Source organism: Cebus imitator, unplaced genomic scaffold, assembly GCF_001604975.1.
Source record: "Cebus imitator isolate Cc_AM_T3 unplaced genomic scaffold, Cebus_imitator-1.0 Scaffold948, whole genome shotgun sequence".
Lineage (NCBI taxonomy): Eukaryota > Metazoa > Chordata > Mammalia > Primates > Cebidae > Cebus > Cebus imitator.
Window position 1 is genome coordinate 48,802 of NW_016108263.1, and position 9,338 is coordinate 58,139.

The 9,338-nt window shown below is 51.5% G+C and overlaps 1 protein-coding gene across 1 annotated transcript in view; it reads left to right on the plus strand.

Annotated features, from left to right (window-relative positions):
- The window catches only part of PRR12 (proline rich 12), a 38,161-nt gene that overhangs the window by 16,670 nt on the left and 12,153 nt on the right, over positions 1 to 9,338 (plus strand). The window lies entirely within an intron of this gene.

Below are 9,338 nucleotides of genomic sequence, written 5' to 3' on the forward strand. Positions count from 1 at the left end.
CCCAGCGACTCAGAAGGCTGAGGCAGGAGAATTGCCTGAACCCAGGAGGCGGAGGTTGCGGTGAGCTGAGATCGTGCCATTGCACTCCAGCCTGGGTAACAAGAGCGAAACTCTGTCTCAAAAAAAAAAAAAAAGATCATTATAGAGACTACTACTAGTAGCGTTTTACAGGGACGGAAACTGAGGCTCACACAGGTAAAACATCCTCCTGACTGGGTTAGGTGTCCCTGTGTTGCCCAGGCTGGAGTGTGTGGCATGATTTCAGCTCGGTGCAACTTCCACCTCTGTGGTTCAAGCGATTCCTGTGCCTCAGCCTCCCGAGCAGCCGGGATTACAGAGGAGCCCACGAACGCTCAACTAATTTTTATATTTTTAGTGGAGACGGGGTTTCACCATGTTGGCCAGGCTGGTCTCAAACTCCTGGCCTCAGGGGATCTGCCCGCCTCAGCTTCCCAAAGTGCTGGGGTTATGGGAGTGAGCCACTGTGCCCGGCCTGTTATCCTCATTTTATAGGGAAGGAAACCAAGGCACAGAGAGGTAAAGGAGCCTTCCCAGGCTTCTGCAGCTCGGAATCCACACCCAGCTCTGCTGGCACTAAGAACCCATATTCTTTTTTTTTTTTTTTTTTTTTTTTTTATTTTTTGAGACAGAGTCTTGCTCTGTCACCTGGTGTGATCTCAGCTCACTGCAACCTCCACCTCCCAGGTTCTAACAATTCTGCTGCCTCAGCCTCCCGAGTAGCTGGGACTACAGGTGTGTGCCACCACACCAGGTTAATTTTTTGTATTTTTAGTAGAGATGGGGTTTCACCATGTTAGCTAGGATGGTCTCGAGCCCCTGACATGATCTGCCAGCCTCAGCCTCCCAAAGTACTGGGGTTACAGGCGTAAGCCACCGTACCCAGCCTAGGAACCCATATTCTTATCCCCTGACTCAGCCGTGCACCATGTACGTTCTAGTCAAACGCAGCTGACGCGGTGCTGGGTGGCATGAACAGGGCCCTGGGGCAGGGAGCTTGACCATCCCCATTTTACAGATGGAGAAGTTCACGTTCAGGGAAAGGGAGTCCGTCGGCTGGCCGGTACCAACCTGGGATTGGAGCCAGGGCCATCTGACACCACCTCCCAGCTGGCGCGGGGCAGGGGAAGGGGCCAGGCGAGGACTCAGATGCTTAAAATACAACTTGAATGTACATTATAATGAGAGACAAAGCCCCACGCCTGAGTCACACATACAGACCTTGGGGACTCATTTGTGGGCCTGGAGACGGGGCAGGCTCCTGGCGTAGTTAAGAGCTCAGCTTTCGTTTAACCTAACTCAAATCTCTGCCATTTATTCTTATTTTTTTTGTTGTTGTTTTTTTGAGACAGTCTCTGTCACCCAGGCTGGAGAGCAGTGGCATAATCATAGCTTACTGCAGCCTCAAACTCCTGGGCTCAAGCAATCCTCCCTCCTCAGCGTCTCAAGTAACTAGGGCTATAAGCATCTAACATCATGCTGGCAAGTTTTTTTTATTTCTTAAATAGAGACTGGAGTCTCACTGTGTTGCCCAGGCTGGTCTTGAAGTCTTGGGCTCAAGCAGTCCTCCCATCTCAGCCTCCCAAAGTGCTGATACTGCCGGTGTGAGCCACTGTCTGGACGTTTGTTTTCTCTTATACCATCCCTTTTTTTTTTAGACTTAGTCTCGTTCTGTCTCCCAGGCTGAAGTGCAGTGCTGCAATCCTGGCTCACTGAAACTTCCGCCTCCTGGGTTAAAGTGATTCCACTGCCCCAGAGTCCCGAGCAGCTGGGACTACAGGCATGTGCCACCACACCCAGCTAATTTTTGTATTTTTAGTAGACACGAGGTTTTACCACATTGGACAGGCTGGTCACGAACTCCTGACCTCGTGATCTACCCGCCTCAGCCTCCCAATGTGCTGGGATTACTGGTGTGAGCCACCAAGCCCGGCCCAATCCTATGGATACTTTATATTCATCAAACACATCCATTGGGTCAGCCACATTTCAAGTGCTCAAGTCTGTCATCCCGGGCACAGTGGCTTAATCCTGCAATCCCAGCACTTTGGGAGGCTGAGGCGGGCAGATCACTTGAGCCCAAGAGTTTGAGATCAGCCTGGGCAACATAGTGAGACCCGGTCTCTATACAAAATTCCAAAAAACTTAACGAGACATGGTGGTGCCCGCCTGTGGTCCCAGCTACTAGAGAGGCTGATGTGGGAGAATCCCCTGAGCCCGGGAAGTTGAGGTTGTAGTGATCCATGATTATGCTGCTGCACTCCAGCCTGGGTGACAGAGAATGTGATCCTGTCTCAAAATAAAAAAAAAATCAATCTCAAAAGCTCAAGAACCACTTGTGAGGATGAGCTGCCAAATTGATAGGGCCAGACTAGCCCATTCTCCTTCCCCGTCTGTAAACCGGGACTGTTGCTGCGGTTGTTGTAAGAGCTGGGCAGCCTGTATACTCCAAGCATGGAAAAGAGGTGGAGGCCGGGCGCAGTGGCTCCTGCCTGGAATCCCAGCACTTTGGGAGGCTGAGGTCAGTGGATTGCTTGTACTCAGGAGTTTCAACACCAGCCTGGTCCATATGGCGAAACCCCATCTCTACTAAAAATACAAAAAAATAGCCAGGTGTGGTGGCACATGCCTACACTCCCAGCTACTCAGGAGGCTGAGGTAGGAGAATCACCCGAGATTGCTCCATTGTACTCCCACCTGGGTAACTGGAGTGAAATCCTATCTCAAAAAAAAAAAGTTGACCGGGCATGGTGGCTCAAATCTATAATCCCAGCACTTTGGGAGGTCAAGGTGGGTGGATCACTTGAGGTCAGGAGTTTAAGACCAGCCTGGCCAACATGGTGCAATCTCGTCTCTACTAAAAATATAAAAATTAGCTGGGTGTGGTGGCAGGCCCCTGTAATCCCAGCTACTTAGGAGGCTGAGGCAGGAGAATTGCTTAAATTCAGGTGGCGGAGTTTGCAGTGAGCCAAGATCGCGCCTCTGCACTCCAGCCTGGGTGACAGAGCAAGACTGTGTCTCAGAAAAAAAAAAAAGTTCTGCTGAGCACAGTGGCTGACACCTGTAATCCCAGCACTTTGGGAGGCTGAGGTGGGCCGATCGCATGTCAGGAGTTCGAGACCAGCCTGACCAACATGGTGAAACCCTGTCTCTACTAAAAATACAAAAATTAGCCAGGTGTGGTGACGGGTGCCCATAATCCCAGCTCCCCGGGAGACTGAGGCAGGAGAATCGCTTGAACCTGGGAGGCAGAGTATGCAGTGAGCAGAGATCACGCCATTGCACTCCAACCTGGGTGACAGAGCAAGACTCCGTCTCAAAAAAAAAAAAAAATGTTCATTGGGTAGAGAAGAATGTGGTGTTGGGGCTGTCCAAGCAGAGGAAACAGCTGTGCAAAGGTCCTGTGGTGAGGGAAGGCATGCTCTGTTTGAGGTGTGCAGGAACGCGAGGCGTTGAGTGGCTGGACAGAGCGCTGGGGCTGGGCTGGGCTGGGCTGGGCAGGTGGGCAGGGCCCAGCCACGTGGGACTTGGATGCAGGGGTGAGTTCCATGGGTGCTGTTGGAAGACATTAGGCTCTGTGCCATTTTGAGCCCCTGGCCAGCAGGGAGGTGACTGAGTAATTGTTCAGGCCTGGACGGGTACTCTGTCCACAGCCTCTGTCCTGAGACTGACTCCGTGGTAATGGGACCCTGCAGCTTTCTCATTAATACCAAGTCTGAGCATCTCTAGCTCAGTGGCCTAACACCCCCACTGCTTGCGCTACACGTCTTAGATTGTCACAGTGCAGATTCCCAGGAGAAAATCTGGTTGTTTCTGCTCAGCCTATAGGGCCAAGATGAGGTCACTGGCTGGGTGTGGTGGCCCACGCCTGTAATCCCAACACTTTGGGGGCCTGAGATAGGAGGATTACTTGAACCTTGGAGTTTGGCCTGCCATGGTAAACCCCGTTTCTTTTTTTTTTTTTTGAGAGGGAGTCTTGCTCTGTTGCCCAGGCTAGAGTGCTGTGGTGTGATCTCAGTCCACTGCAAACTCCGCTTCCCACGTTCAAGCGATTCTCCTGCTTCAGCCTCCCGAGTCGCTGGGATTACAGACGCAAGCCATCATGCCTGGCTAATTTTTTTTTCTTTTTTTGAGACAGTGCTTGCTCTGTTACACATGCTGGAGTGCAGTGGCGGGATCTTGGCTCACTACAACCTCCGCCTCCCGGGTTCAAGCAATTCTTCTGCCTCAGCCTCCTGGGTAACTGAGACAACAGGTGTGCACCACCATGCCAGGCTAATTTTTATATTTTTAATAGAGATGGGGTTTCACCATGTTAGCCAGGCTGGTCTTGAGCTGCTGAACTCATGATCCGCCCGCCTCGGCCTCCCAAAGTGCTGAGACTACAGGCGTGAGCCACCAAGCCTGGGCCCCCCACCCCCCGCTTATTTTTTTAAAGACTCAGTCTCACTCTTGTCCTCCAGGCTGGAGTGTAATGGTGCGATCTTGGCTCACTGCAACCTCTGCCTCCCAGGTTCAAGTGATCCATCCTCCTGTCTCAGCCTTCTGAGTAGGTGGGATTACAGGCGCCTGCCACCGCGCCCTGCTAATTTTTGTATTTTTAGTAGAGATGGAGTTTCACAGTGTTGGTCAGTCTTGTCCCAAACTCCTGACCTCAGGTGATCCATCCACCTCAGCCTCCCAAAATGCTGGGATTATAGGCATGAGCCACCGCACCTGGCCGTGAAACCCCATTTCTACAAAAAATACAAAAATTATCCAGCAGTGGTGGCGTGTACCTGTAGTCCCAGCTACTTGGTGGTTAGGGGGCTGAGGCAGGAGGATCACTTGAGCCTAGGAAGTTGAGACTATAGGGAGCTATGGTCACAACTGTGCCACTGCACTCCAGCCTGAGTGACAGAGTGATACACTGCCTCAAAAGAATTAAAAAAAAAAAAAAAGGCCAGGCTTACGCCTATACATCCAATACTTTGGGAGGCCGAGTCAGGTGGATCACCTGAGGTCAGCAGTTTGAGACTAGCCATGCTACCATGGTGAAACCCTGTCTCTACTAAAAATACAAAAAATTAGTTGGGAGTAGTGGTGAATGCCTGTAATCCCAACTACTTGGGAGGCTGAGGCAGGAGAATCGCTTGAACCTGGGAGGCGGAGGTTTCAGTGAGCTGAGATTGCATCACTGCACTCCAGCCTGGGCGACAAGAGTGAAACTCCATCCAAAAAAAAAAAAACAGAGAGAGGTAAGTGATTTGCCTGCTGGTTAGCTCCCCAGGTCAAATCTCCAGTCAGTTGTGGGTTCCACTGAGTAGGAGGCTGTGGCCCAGGCCACTTTTCTAGTAATCTGCAGTGGGCGTGGTCAGTGATGTGAGTGACATGGGGAAGGGCAGGATGGGTGGGGCTTGCGGATTGACTGGCCCATTTTGGGGAACAGGCAAGGGTGAACCAGGGTCAGGCCTGATGACTGGGTGTGAGTGGGGATGCTGGGAGGAAAAGTGGTTTGAGGAGTCGGGCGCGCGGTGGCTCACACTTGTAATCCCAGCACTTTGGGAAGCTGAGGCGGGTGGATTACCTGAGGTGGGGAGTTTGAGACCAGCCTGACCAACATGGAGAAACCCTGTTTCTACTAAAAATACAAAAATTAGCCGAGTATGGTGGCACATGCCTGTAGTCCCAGCTAATCGGGAGGCTGAGGCAGAATTGCTTGAACCTGGGAGGTGGAGGTTGCTGTGAGCCGAGATCGCGCCACTGCATTCCAGCCTGGGTAACAAGAGCGAAACTCTATCTCAAAAAAAAAAGTGATTACCCGGGAGGAGGAGGAGGTTGCAGTGAGCTGAGATCGCGCCACTCACTCCAGCCTGGTGCCTGGCGACCGTGTGAGACTGTCTCAGAAAAAACAAAAACAAACCAAAAAAAAGTGATTTGAGGGAAGGTACCAAGCCCAGTGAGGATGTGCTGAGCCAGAGGGCCTGACTCCAGCTACGGTGTCAGCAGGTCCCTCAGAGGAAGCTGACACAGGGAGTGGAAGAGGGGAGAGGGAGGGGCTGTCTCCCCGTGCTGCCAAGATGCTCCGATGGCTTCCTCAACCTATTACTTTTTATTTTTTATTTACCTATATATTTTTTTGAGATGGAGTCTTGCTCTTTCGCCAGGCTAGAGTGCAGCGATGAGATCTCGTGGTGTGATCTCAGCTCACCGCAACCTCCACCTCCTGGGTTCAAATGATTCCCCAGCCTCAGCCTCCCACGTAGCTGGGACTATAGGCATGTGTTACCAGGCCTGGCTAATTTTTTGTGTTTTAGTAGAGACGGGGTTTCACCATGTTGGCAACGATGGTCTCGGTCTCCTGACCTCATGATCCGCCCACCTTGGCCTCCCAAAGTGCTGGGATTACAGGCATGAGCCACTGAGCATGGCCTGCTATTTTTCTTTTGAGACAGGGTCTTGCTGTATTGCCCAGGCTAGAGTGCAGTGGTGTGATCTCAGCTGACTGCAACCTCCACCTTCCAGATTCAGGCGACTCGGAAGCTGGGATTACAGGCATGCATGACTGCGCCCAGCCAATTTTTGTATTTTTGTGGAAGTGGGGTTTCACCATGTTGGCGGGGCTGGTCTCAAACGTCTGACTTCAAATGAACCGCCCACCTTGGCCTCCCAAAGTGTTGGGATTATAGTCATGAGCTATGCTGCTCAGCCTGGCGCCCCTTTTGAAGACGTGTACCATCCAGGGACTCTTTGGCATCCGTCACCTATTCCGGGAAGCATTCTTGGATTCAGTTTAAATTCAAGGCCGAGCACAATGGCTGATGCCTGTAATCCCAGCACTTTGGAGGGCTGAGGTTCGAAGATCACCTGAGGTCAGGAGTTCAAGACCAGCCCAGCCAACATGGCGAAACCCTGTCTCTACTAAAAATACAAAAATTAGCTGGGTGTGGTGGCGGGTACCTGTAACCTCAGGCTACTAGGGAGGCTGAGGCAGGAGAATTGCTTGAACCCAGGAGGCAGAGGGTGCGGTGAGCCAAGATCGCGCCTCTGCACTCCAGCCTGGGTGACAGAGCAAGACTGTGTCTCAGAAAAAAAAAAAAGTTCTGCTGAGCACAGTGGCTGACACCTGTAATCCCAGCACTTTGGGAGGCTGAGGTGGGCCGATCGCATGTCAGGANAAAAAAAAAAAAAAAAAAAATTTGAGTTCCCTCCTCCAGGCTTCTTAAGTATCCAGGGAATTGGCATTAGGACTTTTATGACTTGTACTGTTGTTTCTTGGGTTTGTATCAGCGCCCAGCCAGGGCACACACAGACTGCAGGGTGGTGATGGTCAGTGCGCAGGTGTTTGTGGGGTGGGGGGAGCAGAGATAGGGAGCCTTACTGTCACTGTGTCTTCCCTGCTGTGGACATGCTGATGAAATGGTCTCAGGTTACCTCACCTGCCTCTTCTTGGCACAGACCACAAACTCTGTTTTGTTTATTTGCTTGTCTGTCTCATTACCTCTGTTGCTAACCTCTGTGAGAAGGCTTTTTCAGTGTCTTAGACCCTTCAGGCTGCTATGTTGGAATACCATAGACTGAGTGGCTTATAAGCAACAGAGATTTGGCAGGGCTTGGTGGCTCACGCCTGTAATCCCAGTACTTTGGTAGCCCGAGACAGGTGGTTCACCTGAGGTCTGCAGTTCAAGACCAGCCTGACCAATACGGTGAAGCCCTGTCTCTACTAAAACACAAAAATTAGCTGGACATGGTGGCAGGTGCCTATAGTCTCAGCTACTCAGGAGGCTGAAACGGGACAGTTGCTTGAACCCGGGAGGCAGAGGGTGTGGTGTAGCTGGTTGCTGAGTAGCTGGGACCATAGGCCCACACCACCATACCCGGATAATTTTTTGTATTTTAGTAGAGACAGGGTTTCTCCATGTTGCCCAGGCTGGACTTAAACTCCTGAGCTCGGGCAATCTGCCTGCCTCAGCCTCCCAAAGTGCTGGGATTACAGGCTTGAGCCACTGCGTCCGGCCTCTAGCTAATTTTTATATTTTCAGTAGAACCAGTGTTTCACTATGTTGGCCAGGCTGGTCTCCAACTCCTGTCCTCAAGTGATCCGCCCACCTCTGCCTCCCAAAGTGTAGGGATTACAGGCATGAGCCACGCTACCTTCCCCAGACTGGAGACAGTTTTATGAGGGCATTAACTTATTTATTTATTTATTTTTTTCTTCTTTTCTTTTCTTTCTTTCTTTCTTTCTGAGATGGAGTCTCGCTCTATCGCCCAGGCTGGAGTGCAGTGAGTGGCGTGATCTTAGCTCACTACAACCTCCACCTCCTGGGTTCAAGAGATTCTCCTGCTTCAGCCTCCCGAGTAGCTGGGACTACAGGAGCGTGCCAGCACGCTCGGCTAATTTTTTGTATTTTTAGTAGAGACAGGGTTTCCCTGTGTTAGCCAGAATGGTCTGGATCTCCTGACCTCGTGATCCGCCCACCTCGACCTCCCAAAGTACTGGGATTAGAGGCGTGAGCCACTGCGCCTGGACTGGAGACAGTTTTCTAAGGGCACTAATTTCGTTCATGAGGCTCTGTCCGTATGACCTAATCACCTCTGAAAGGTCCTCAGCTTCTAATACCATCATTTTGGGGATTAGGTTTCACGATAAGAATCTGATGTGGCAACCAGGCACTATGGCTCATAGTAATCCCAGCACTTTGGGAGGCCGAAGCAGGAGCATCACTTGAGCCCCGGAGTTCAATACCACGCTGGTCAACATGACGAAATCCCGTCTCTGCAAAAACATTTAGCCACATGTGGTGGTGCACACCTGTGGTCCCAGCTACTTGGGAGGCTGAGGCAGGAGGATCACTTGAGCCCAGGGGTTGGAGGCTGCCACGAACCATGATTGTGCCATTGCACTCCAGCCTGGGCAACAGAGTGAGACTCTGTTTCAGAAAAGAAAAAAAGAGAATTACAGGGGGACACAATCAGACCCCCACAGGGCATGTGGCTCACAACTGTAACCTCTTGTCCCGCATGGTACATGGCAGCCGGTGCTCAGAGATTGTCATTATTCTGAGTCGCATGGGAAGCTTTAGGCTTTCATACTGTAATTCAATAGTGACTCCAACTGTACAGCCTAAGAACAAGCAGCCCTATCCAGGATACTGGGCGGGCAGGAGGGGACAGGGCCAAGTTCGAGCTGCACACAGAGCTGAACACATCCTGGGGCTAGAAGGTTTTTGTTGGTGGCCAGGCACAGTGGCTCACGCCTGTAATCCCAGCACTTTAGGAGGTTGAGGCAGGTGGATCCGAGGTCAGGAGTTTAAGACCATCCTGGCCAAGATGGTGAAACC